The sequence below is a fragment of the Penaeus monodon genome, chromosome 13, assembly GCF_015228065.2.
Source record: "Penaeus monodon isolate SGIC_2016 chromosome 13, NSTDA_Pmon_1, whole genome shotgun sequence".
NCBI classification, from domain to species: Eukaryota; Metazoa; Arthropoda; class Malacostraca; order Decapoda; family Penaeidae; genus Penaeus; species Penaeus monodon.
Window position 1 is genome coordinate 3,321,075 of NC_051398.1, and position 8,646 is coordinate 3,329,720.

The window sequence follows — 8,646 nt, forward strand, 5'->3', positions numbered from 1 at the left end:
AGAGAGAGAGAGAGAGAGAAGACGAGAGGAGGAGTGAGAGAGAGAGAGAGAGGAGAGAGTGGGAGAGAAGGTAGGAGAGGAGAGAGGAGAGAGAGGGAGAGAGAGGAGGAGAGAGAGAGAGGAGAGGAGAGAGAGAGAGAGGCCGGCTTGAGGGGATGCGAGAGACCGAGAGAGAAAAGAGGATTGTGCCGAGAGGTGTGTGTGGGGGGATGAGAGGAAGCGACGAGGAGAGGAGAGAGAGGAGAGGGGCAGGGATGAGAAGGAGAGGAGAGGAGAGATGAGAGAGAGAACGAGAGAGAGATGAGAGAGAGGGAGAGGGGAGAGCGAGAGGGAGAGGGAGGAGGGAGGAGAGGAGAGAGAGTTGGAGGAGGAGAGATGAGGAAGAGAGGAGGAAAAGAGGGAGGGAGAGAGAAGGAGAGCGCTGAGACTCGGACGAGGATTGAGTTGAGGAGAGGAGGAGAGATGAGAGAGAGAGAGGGAAGGAGCGAGACGAGAGAGAGAGAGAGAGAGAGGCGGGAGAGAGAGAGAGAGAGGAGAGATGTGGAGAGAGAGATGAAGAGTGAGGGCTAGGAGACGTGAGAGGCCTGAGGAGGAGAGAGGAAGAGAGTGAGAGAAGATGACGAGAAGAGAGAGAGAGAGGGCTGAGAGGAGAGAGAGACCGACCAGGAGGAGAGCGAGAGAGAGAGGTGAGAGATGAGGGACGACGAGGAGGAGAGAGAGGAGAGAGAGAGAAGAGAGAGAGGGAGTAGAGAGAGAGGGTGGTTGGGAGGAGGGGGAGGAGGAAGAGAGAGAGATGAGAGATAGATTGAGTGGAGGAGAGGCCCAGTGAGGAAGTAGAGAGAGAGAGAGAGACTGACGGAGAGAAGGGAGATGGAGAGAAGAAGAGAGAAGAGAGAGAATTAAAAGGAGAGCGGAGGAGAGATGATTAATTAAAGAGGAGAGGAAGATTAAAGAGGATGGAGAGGAGAGGAAGAGACGTGAGATCCGGAGCCGACGAGAAAGAGAGGAGGAGACGAGAGAGAGGAGATGAGCGGAGGAGGGAGGGGGGGGGGGAGGGAGAACGGACGCGAAGAGGAGAGAGGAGAGAGAGACTAGGGAGGGAGAGAGGGGAGGAACGAGGATGGAGAGAGAGAGGAGAGAGAGATGGAGAGAAGAAGAGAGGAGAGAGAGGGTGGGTGGGACTGAGGGGGGAAGGAGGAGAGAGACGAGAGAGAGAGGAGACGAGAGATGAGGAGGGGGGATGAGGTTAGTTGAGATGAAGAGGCTGGAACCGAGACTGAGCACGAGAGAGGGAGACGAGAGATACGAGAGGAGTCGAGAGAGTGTGAGAGAGAGGGAGTAGTTACGAGAGGAGGGGAGAGAGAGGAGAGAGGAGAGAGGATGAGGAGAGAGAAGATAGAGAGGACGAGAGAGGACGAGAGAGAGAAGAGAGGTGGGAGTGCGAGAGAGAGAGAGAGAGATAAAGAGCGAGAGATGAAGAGATGGAGAGAGAGAGGAGGGAGGGAGAGGGAGGAGGAGAGTGACGATGATGATGGACTGAGGAGACGGAGAGAGAGAGAGAGAGAGAGAGAGAGGGAAGAGTACATGGATGTTAATATTATCCCACGGTTGCTCATAATCATTGTATATTCAATTCTGAAACATCATTCCTTTCTGTCTCAAATCTGGTACAAAGCATGGGGAAATTTGGATACAAATTAAGAAAGAGAACAGGTCATTTGCAATGTGCCGTGCAAATGATTAAATATTGAACATTGTTGATATACTGTATTAACTGCATTAAGCTTTATGCTAAGATTTTCTTTTCGTTCTTTCATTTTTTCCTTTCTTTTTTCCTTTTTTTCTCTCTTTTTTTACCAAAATAATATGCATGTCAAGATATTATTTTGGAATTATAAAAAAACGTGAGGAAATATAATTTATTGCGAGTAAATAAAGTATTGTTATTTAAATTTCATATTAATTTTAAACTACTTATACCGATGCATCATTAATAGATAAGATACTTTAAAACCTTTATCTACATATACATATAGGGGAATATAAATAAGAAAAAGAGAATTAATAATAATTTAAAAGATTTTATCAGTGGTGTGGGAGGGGAAAAAGGGTGGGAGAGTGGGGTGGGGGGAAAGGGGAAAATTATGGGTGTTGTGTTTTTGTTTTTGTGGGGTTTGTGGTGTCTGTTGTGTTTTGTGGTGTGGACTCTCTTTGCGTTTTTTTGTTTTGTTGGACTTGACCTAATTGCCATTTTTAACATTCCGGTTTTGGTTTTACAATCTCCATATCAACATCCGTTTGGGTTGTTAAAATGGGTATAAAGCATATATGCTTCATACCTTCAAAAAGAAAAAAACATCCTGTGAGAAATTCACACGAAAAAAAAAAAAAAAAAAAAAAAAAAAAAAAAAAAAACGATATTTTCCCACAAATCCCACAAAAAAAAATTGTAACATCAACGTAGGTGGATGGCGGAGCGAGGAAATCAGCTGATTTTTCGACGTGTTGTCAACATGTTCAAAATCAGTTGCCACATGTTACCACGGATTAATATTCGGGGGAATGGAAGGAGAAGGAGAAAAACAATGATAAGGAGAAACAAGGAGAACACGGAGATGGGGGAGGAAAAGGAGGAGGAAGAGGAAGAGCGGAAGAATAGGGATATGAAGGAGGAGGAGGAAGGAGAAGAAGAAGAGGAGGAGCGGAAGAAAAGTAATAAGAAGGAGGAGGAGGAAGGAGAGGAAGAGGAGGAGGATGAAGAAGGAAAAGAAGAGTAGTAAAAGGAATCAGAAAAAGAACATATAGAACAAGAAAAAAACAGCAATAACATCAAAGCTAAATATTCAGCATCGCAATTTATTTCGTCTAAAGTTCATCTATAACGATCACATCTTGGGACCAACAGTGTAGGTACCAGAACGCAAGTTTAAAGTAGAGAGAGAGTACAGAGTACAGTCCCATCTTCGTCAGAGAAAAAGGCGTGATATGAAAGTCGGACAGACATTTAAGATTTATAAACAATTTTTTTTCTTTTTTACAGTTTTTTTTTGTTTTGTGCTTTTCTTTTCTTTCCGTTCCATTTCTCTTCGTCTTAACGGCGCGAATAACGGGAAGCGGTCATCCAAAAGGGCTTTGAAATACGCGGGAAAGAAACGGTTCTGTTGGAATGAAAAAAAAAATAAGGAAAAGAAATATGAAATGCGCAGTGAGAGAGAGAGGGGGGGGGAGGAGAGAGAGCGGGGGGGGAGCAGTTGGGCAGCGGAGTGAGAGAGAGAGGAGAGAGATGAGAGAGAGGAGAGAGAGGAGGGAGAGAGAGAGACGAGAGAGAGAGGGGGGGGGGGAGGAGAGATGGGGGGGAGAGATAGATAGAGCGATCGAGGAGAAAGAGAGAGTAGTGCGGGGAGAGGAGAGAAGAGAGGGGGGGGGGGGAGATAGAAGAGATATAGAGAGAAAAGAGAGAGAGGAGACGGCGGGATAGAGAGGAGGAGAACAGAAAAGGATGGTAGGAAAGAAGACGACGAGAGAGAGGGAGAGCGGAGGAGAGGAGAGGAGAACGAGAGAGAGAGGAGAGAGAGGAAGGAGAGAGAGAGAGAGAGAGAGAGAAAAGAGAGAAGTGAGAACAGAGAGAGGGAGACACCCTTGCGAGAGTGAGAGAGGACAGAGGAGAGAGGAGGAAAGAGAGAGAGAGGGGGGAGTTGTAGAGAGGGAGAAAGGGGGAGGGGAGAGAGAGAGAGAGAGAGGAGGTGAGAGAGAGAGAGAGGAGAGGAGGGAAGAGACGGAGGATGAGGGATGATGAGAGAGAGGAGACGACGATTCGGGAGAGACGAGGACGGAGAGGACGGAGGAGAGAGAGGAGAAGAGAGAGGTGGGTGGGGAAGAGATAGAGAGGGAGAAAAGAGAGGAGTGGAAAGGGGAGAGAGGGGAAGGAAATGGGACGCGGGAGAGAGTGAGAGAGAGGAGAGTGTGCAGAGGACCGAGAGAGAGAGAGAGAGTTAGAGAAGAGGAGAGAGGAGGAGAGAGAGAGTTAGAGAAAGGAGAGAGAGAGAGAGAGGAGAGTGAGACGAAACGATGAGATTATGAGAAGAAAAAGAAAGAGAAAAAAAGAAGAAAAGGGCAAGAAAAAAAAACAGAAACAGAGAGAGAGAGAAAGAAAAAACAGAGAAAGAGAGATAGAGAAAAAATCAACCAAAAAACGACCTAAAAAAAAAACGAAAAAAAACGAGAAAAAGCGAGTCAGGTAACATATTGAAATGCGCCAATTCATTTAATCTCTCTATACACAAGGCGTAAAGACATCACATTTGGCCCCTGCAGTCACGGTTCGCTGATGAGACGATTTTTTTTTTTTTTTTATATAACGTCATGCTGTGCCAATTATCCGATTTTACGCGAAATCAGAGAGAGATGGATTTGAGAACCATTACTGGATTTTCTCATATTTCGATCTCGTCTCTACTCTCTCTCTCTCTCCTCTCTCTCTCTCTCCTCTCTCTCTCTACTGCTACGTCTCTTTACTCGCTCTCTCTCATACTCTCTCTCCTCCTCTCTACATCTATCTTCTCTACGAGCGATATATCTCTCTCTCTCTCGCTCTCTCTCTCTCTCTCTCTCTCGCGCTACTCTCTCTCTCTCTCTCTCTCTCTCTCTCTCGCTCGCTCTAGCTCGCGCTAGTCGAGCTCCGCGCGCCTCTCTCTGCTCGCTCTGATCGCTACTACGCGGGCTCGCCCTCGTCAGCTCTCGGCTCTCTGCTCCCTAGCCTCTCGCCCGCTCAGTTCGCTCTCTTCTGCTCTCTCTCTCCTCTCGCTCTCTCTCTCTCTATTCTCTCTCTCTCTCTCTCTCTATCTCTCCTCCTTGTCTCTCTCTCTCTCTCTCGGCTCTCTCTCTCCTCTCTCCCTCTCTGTTCTCTTGCTCTCTCTCTCTTCTCCTTCTCCTCCTCTCTCTCTCTCTCTTCTCTCTCGCTCTCTCTCTCTCTCTCTCTCTCTCAGAGACAGAAAAAAGGGAAGAAAAAGCGTATGGGGAATAGGAGGAAGTGAAGAAGAATTAGATAGAATAGAAGTGAAAGAGAAGATTAGAAATAGAAAGAGGAGAAGGAAGAGGAAGAGGAAATGAGAAAGAGGAAGAAAGAAAGGAAGTGGAGGAAAGGGAAGAATAAGACGGAAAAATAGGAGGAAGAGTTGATAGAAAGAGAAAGAGGTGATAGAAAGAGGAGGAGGGAGAGAAAAAAATATATAGAAAGAGGAATAGGTAGAGAAAGAGAAATGATAATAAAATGACAAAAGGAGGAAGAGGATTAGAAAGAGGTAGAGAAAGAGAAATGACAGAAAGAAATTATAAAAAGAGAATTAGAAAGAGGAAGAAGAGAAAGAAGTTAGAAAGAGAGAGGCAAAAAGCGAAGAGAAAAAGAGGGAGAAAACGGAGAGAGAGAGATAGAGAGAGAGAGAGAGAGAGAGAGAGAGAGAGAGAGAGAAAGACGGACGTAGAGAGAAAGAGAGCGAGGAGAGAGAGCGAGAGAGAGAGAGAGAGACGAGAGAGAGAGAGCGAGCAGAGAGCGAGAGAGAGAGAGAGAGGAGGAGGAGAGAGAGAGAGAGAGATTGGAGAGAGAGAGAGGAGAGAGAGAGAGAGAGAGAAGAGACAGAGCGAGGAGACAGAGCGAGCGAGAGAGCGAGAGAGCGAGCGAGAGAGAGAGAGAGGACGATTGTTGAGTGGTTGTGTTTTTGTGATTTTTGAGGAGAGAGAGCGAGAGAGAGAGCGAGAGTAGAGGGAGAGAGACGGAGAGAGAGCGAGAGAGGAGGAGAGACGAGAAAGAGAGAGAGATGAGAGAAGGAGAGAATAGTGTGTTGTGTATTGACAGAGCGAGTTAGTTTTTGAGAGAGAGAGAGAGAGAGAGAGAGAGAAGAGAAGAGAGGAGAGAGAGAGAGATGAGAGAGAAAGATAGAGCCGAGAAGAGAGAGAGGAGGAGAAAGATCCGGAGGAGAGCGACGAGAGATGAGAGAGAGAGAGAGAGAGAGAGAGAGGAGAGAGGAGGAGAGAGAACGAGAGAGGAGGAGAGAGAAAGAGAAAGAGAGAATGAGAGAGAGAGAGAACGAGAGAGGAGAAAGAGGTGAGAGAGAGGAAAGAGGACAGAGCGAGAGAGAGAGATGAGGAGAGAGAGAGAGAGAGAGCGAGAGAGAGAGGGAGAGGATGAGAGAGGGAGAGAGAGAGATGAGAGCGAGAAGAGCGAGACGAGAGAGAGAGAGAGAATGAGAGAGAGAGAGAGGAGAGAGAGAGAGGAGAGGAGGAGGAGAGAGAGAAGAGAACGAGTAGAGCGAGAGAGAGAGAGAGAGAGCGAGAGAGCGAGAGAGAGAGGAAGAACACACTTATGCCATAGCGGGAAATTCTCCCAGAAGCAATTTAGCAGCGGGGACAACGACCTCCCCCCGACCCCCCACCCCCATCCACCCCACCTTCCCACTAATCACCCCACCCCCCCTTCTCTCATCCTCTCCCCTCCCCCTCCTTCTCGTATTCCCTCCCACGTCATCTCAATCATCCCTCTCCCTCTCCCCCCTTCCTCCTCTTCCTCCCTTTCCTTGTCATATCCTGTCTTATCCTCTCCCGCCCTCTCCATCTCCCTCCCTCTCTCCTCCCTCTCACTCTCTCCTGCGTCCTCTCTCCCTCTACATATTCCTCTCCCTCCCCCCTCCCTCCCTCTCTCCCCCCTCACTCCCTCTACTATGTCCTCCTCCCTCCTCGCTCTCTCTCATCTCTCTCTCTCTCTCTCTCTCTCTCTCTCTCTCTCTCATTCCTCTCACTCCCCTCTCCTTCGTCCTCTCCTCTCCATCTCTCTCTCTCCTCTCCCTCCCTCTCTCCTCCCTCTCACTCCCTCACCAGCGTCTGCTCTCTCCCTCTCATCCCTCTCTATGCCTTCCCTTTATTCTATTTTTTTCCTCATCCTCACCTCCTTTTCTCCCTTATTTCTAATCCCCTTCAATTTTTCATCCTTTCCTCCCCACCTCTCATTCGTCCTTCCTCATCTCCCTTTCCTTAAACTTACTTTTCTCTCTTTCCTTTGCCTTTGCCAGCTTCCCCAACCTGGCCCCCCACTCCTCCCTCCCCCCTCCCTCCATTATTACAATCGCACCCCCTCCTTCACCTTCTCTTTATATCCTTACCCACACTTCCCCACCTCTCCCACCTCCCCCACCACTCCCTCCACCATACCTCGACCACCCCCACCACTCTCCAACATCTCCTCCACCACATCCCCCACCCTTCCTTACTCTTACCCCCACCTCTCCCTCCACCATACCCCCACCCTCCCCACCACTCCTCCACCATACCCCCACCCTCCCCACCACTCCTGCACCTCCCCCACCTGTAAAACTTGCCCTAAATATCGCGTCCATCAGCCTATTCATCTCTAGGGCACTGTGCACGCGTAACGGTGTACTCTAGACGTGTTATTAGGGTCAGTTTCGCTTCCTCAAGGAAGAGACGGTAGATTAAGCCCCTTTGTGTTTATGATTTGCTGTTTGTTCCCTTTCTGTGTGTGTGTGTGGGGGGGGGGGGTTGTGGGTATGTGTGTGTGTGTGTGTGTGTGTGTGTTGGTGTGTGGTTGTCTTGGTGTACTCGCCTCTCTCTCTCTCTCTCTCTAATTTTGCATTGTGGACGTCAAATCTCTTACCCCCTTATTATCCTCATAATTAGTACTATCATTATCATCAGTAGTATGTTATTAAGATTATTAGTATTAGTATTAGTATTCGTATTATTATTAGTAGTAGTAGTAGTATAGTGTTAGTATTAGTGTTATCATCATTATTACCATTATCATCATCCTCATTATCATCATTACTAACACTATCATTCGTTTCCTAAACCATTACTCTAAATCTCTCTTCGCAATTCATTTTCCCCTTTTTTTTAAATGTTCATCTTTTATCACATTTCTTCTAGCAAGTCTCCAGTTATTCTTACGGTTTTTGATATCAGTATCTAACACAGACGATCACTGTTACCATTAACCTTAGCATTACCATCAAATTCAACATTAACATCATCATCCACCCATTAATTAATATCTAACGGATTTTTTCTTTTCTTTTTTTACCATTTTCTTTTTCTTTTTATCCATTCATCATTATTATTCATCATCACATTAATACAGATCATTTCTAAAGTCATCGTCACTGTCATCTTCAGGTGACGTATGACAGATCTATCGCCAGGATGACTGAGCTGTTGTTGTGGTCATATCGCTTCTGTTAAAAAGAATTCGATAAATGGTCGATTTGCAAGGTTCAAGCTGTGTCTCTCTATATGTTATGCCTGGTGTAATGACTGTATCTTGTTATTGTTATTTTTCGTTATTACTTTTTTTTTTCTCTCTCTCTGCTTATGTTTTTTTCTTGGGTTTATTTAGAGAGACACTCACACATATACACAGACATATATATGTATATATACACAACATATACACACACACAGCACGCACACACACACACACACACACACACACACACACACACACACACACACAACACACACACACACACACACACACACACACATCCACAAATATATATAAATATCTATCTATATATATATTTTTATCTGAGACCTATATATATATAATATATATATATATATATATAGTGTGGTTAGTGA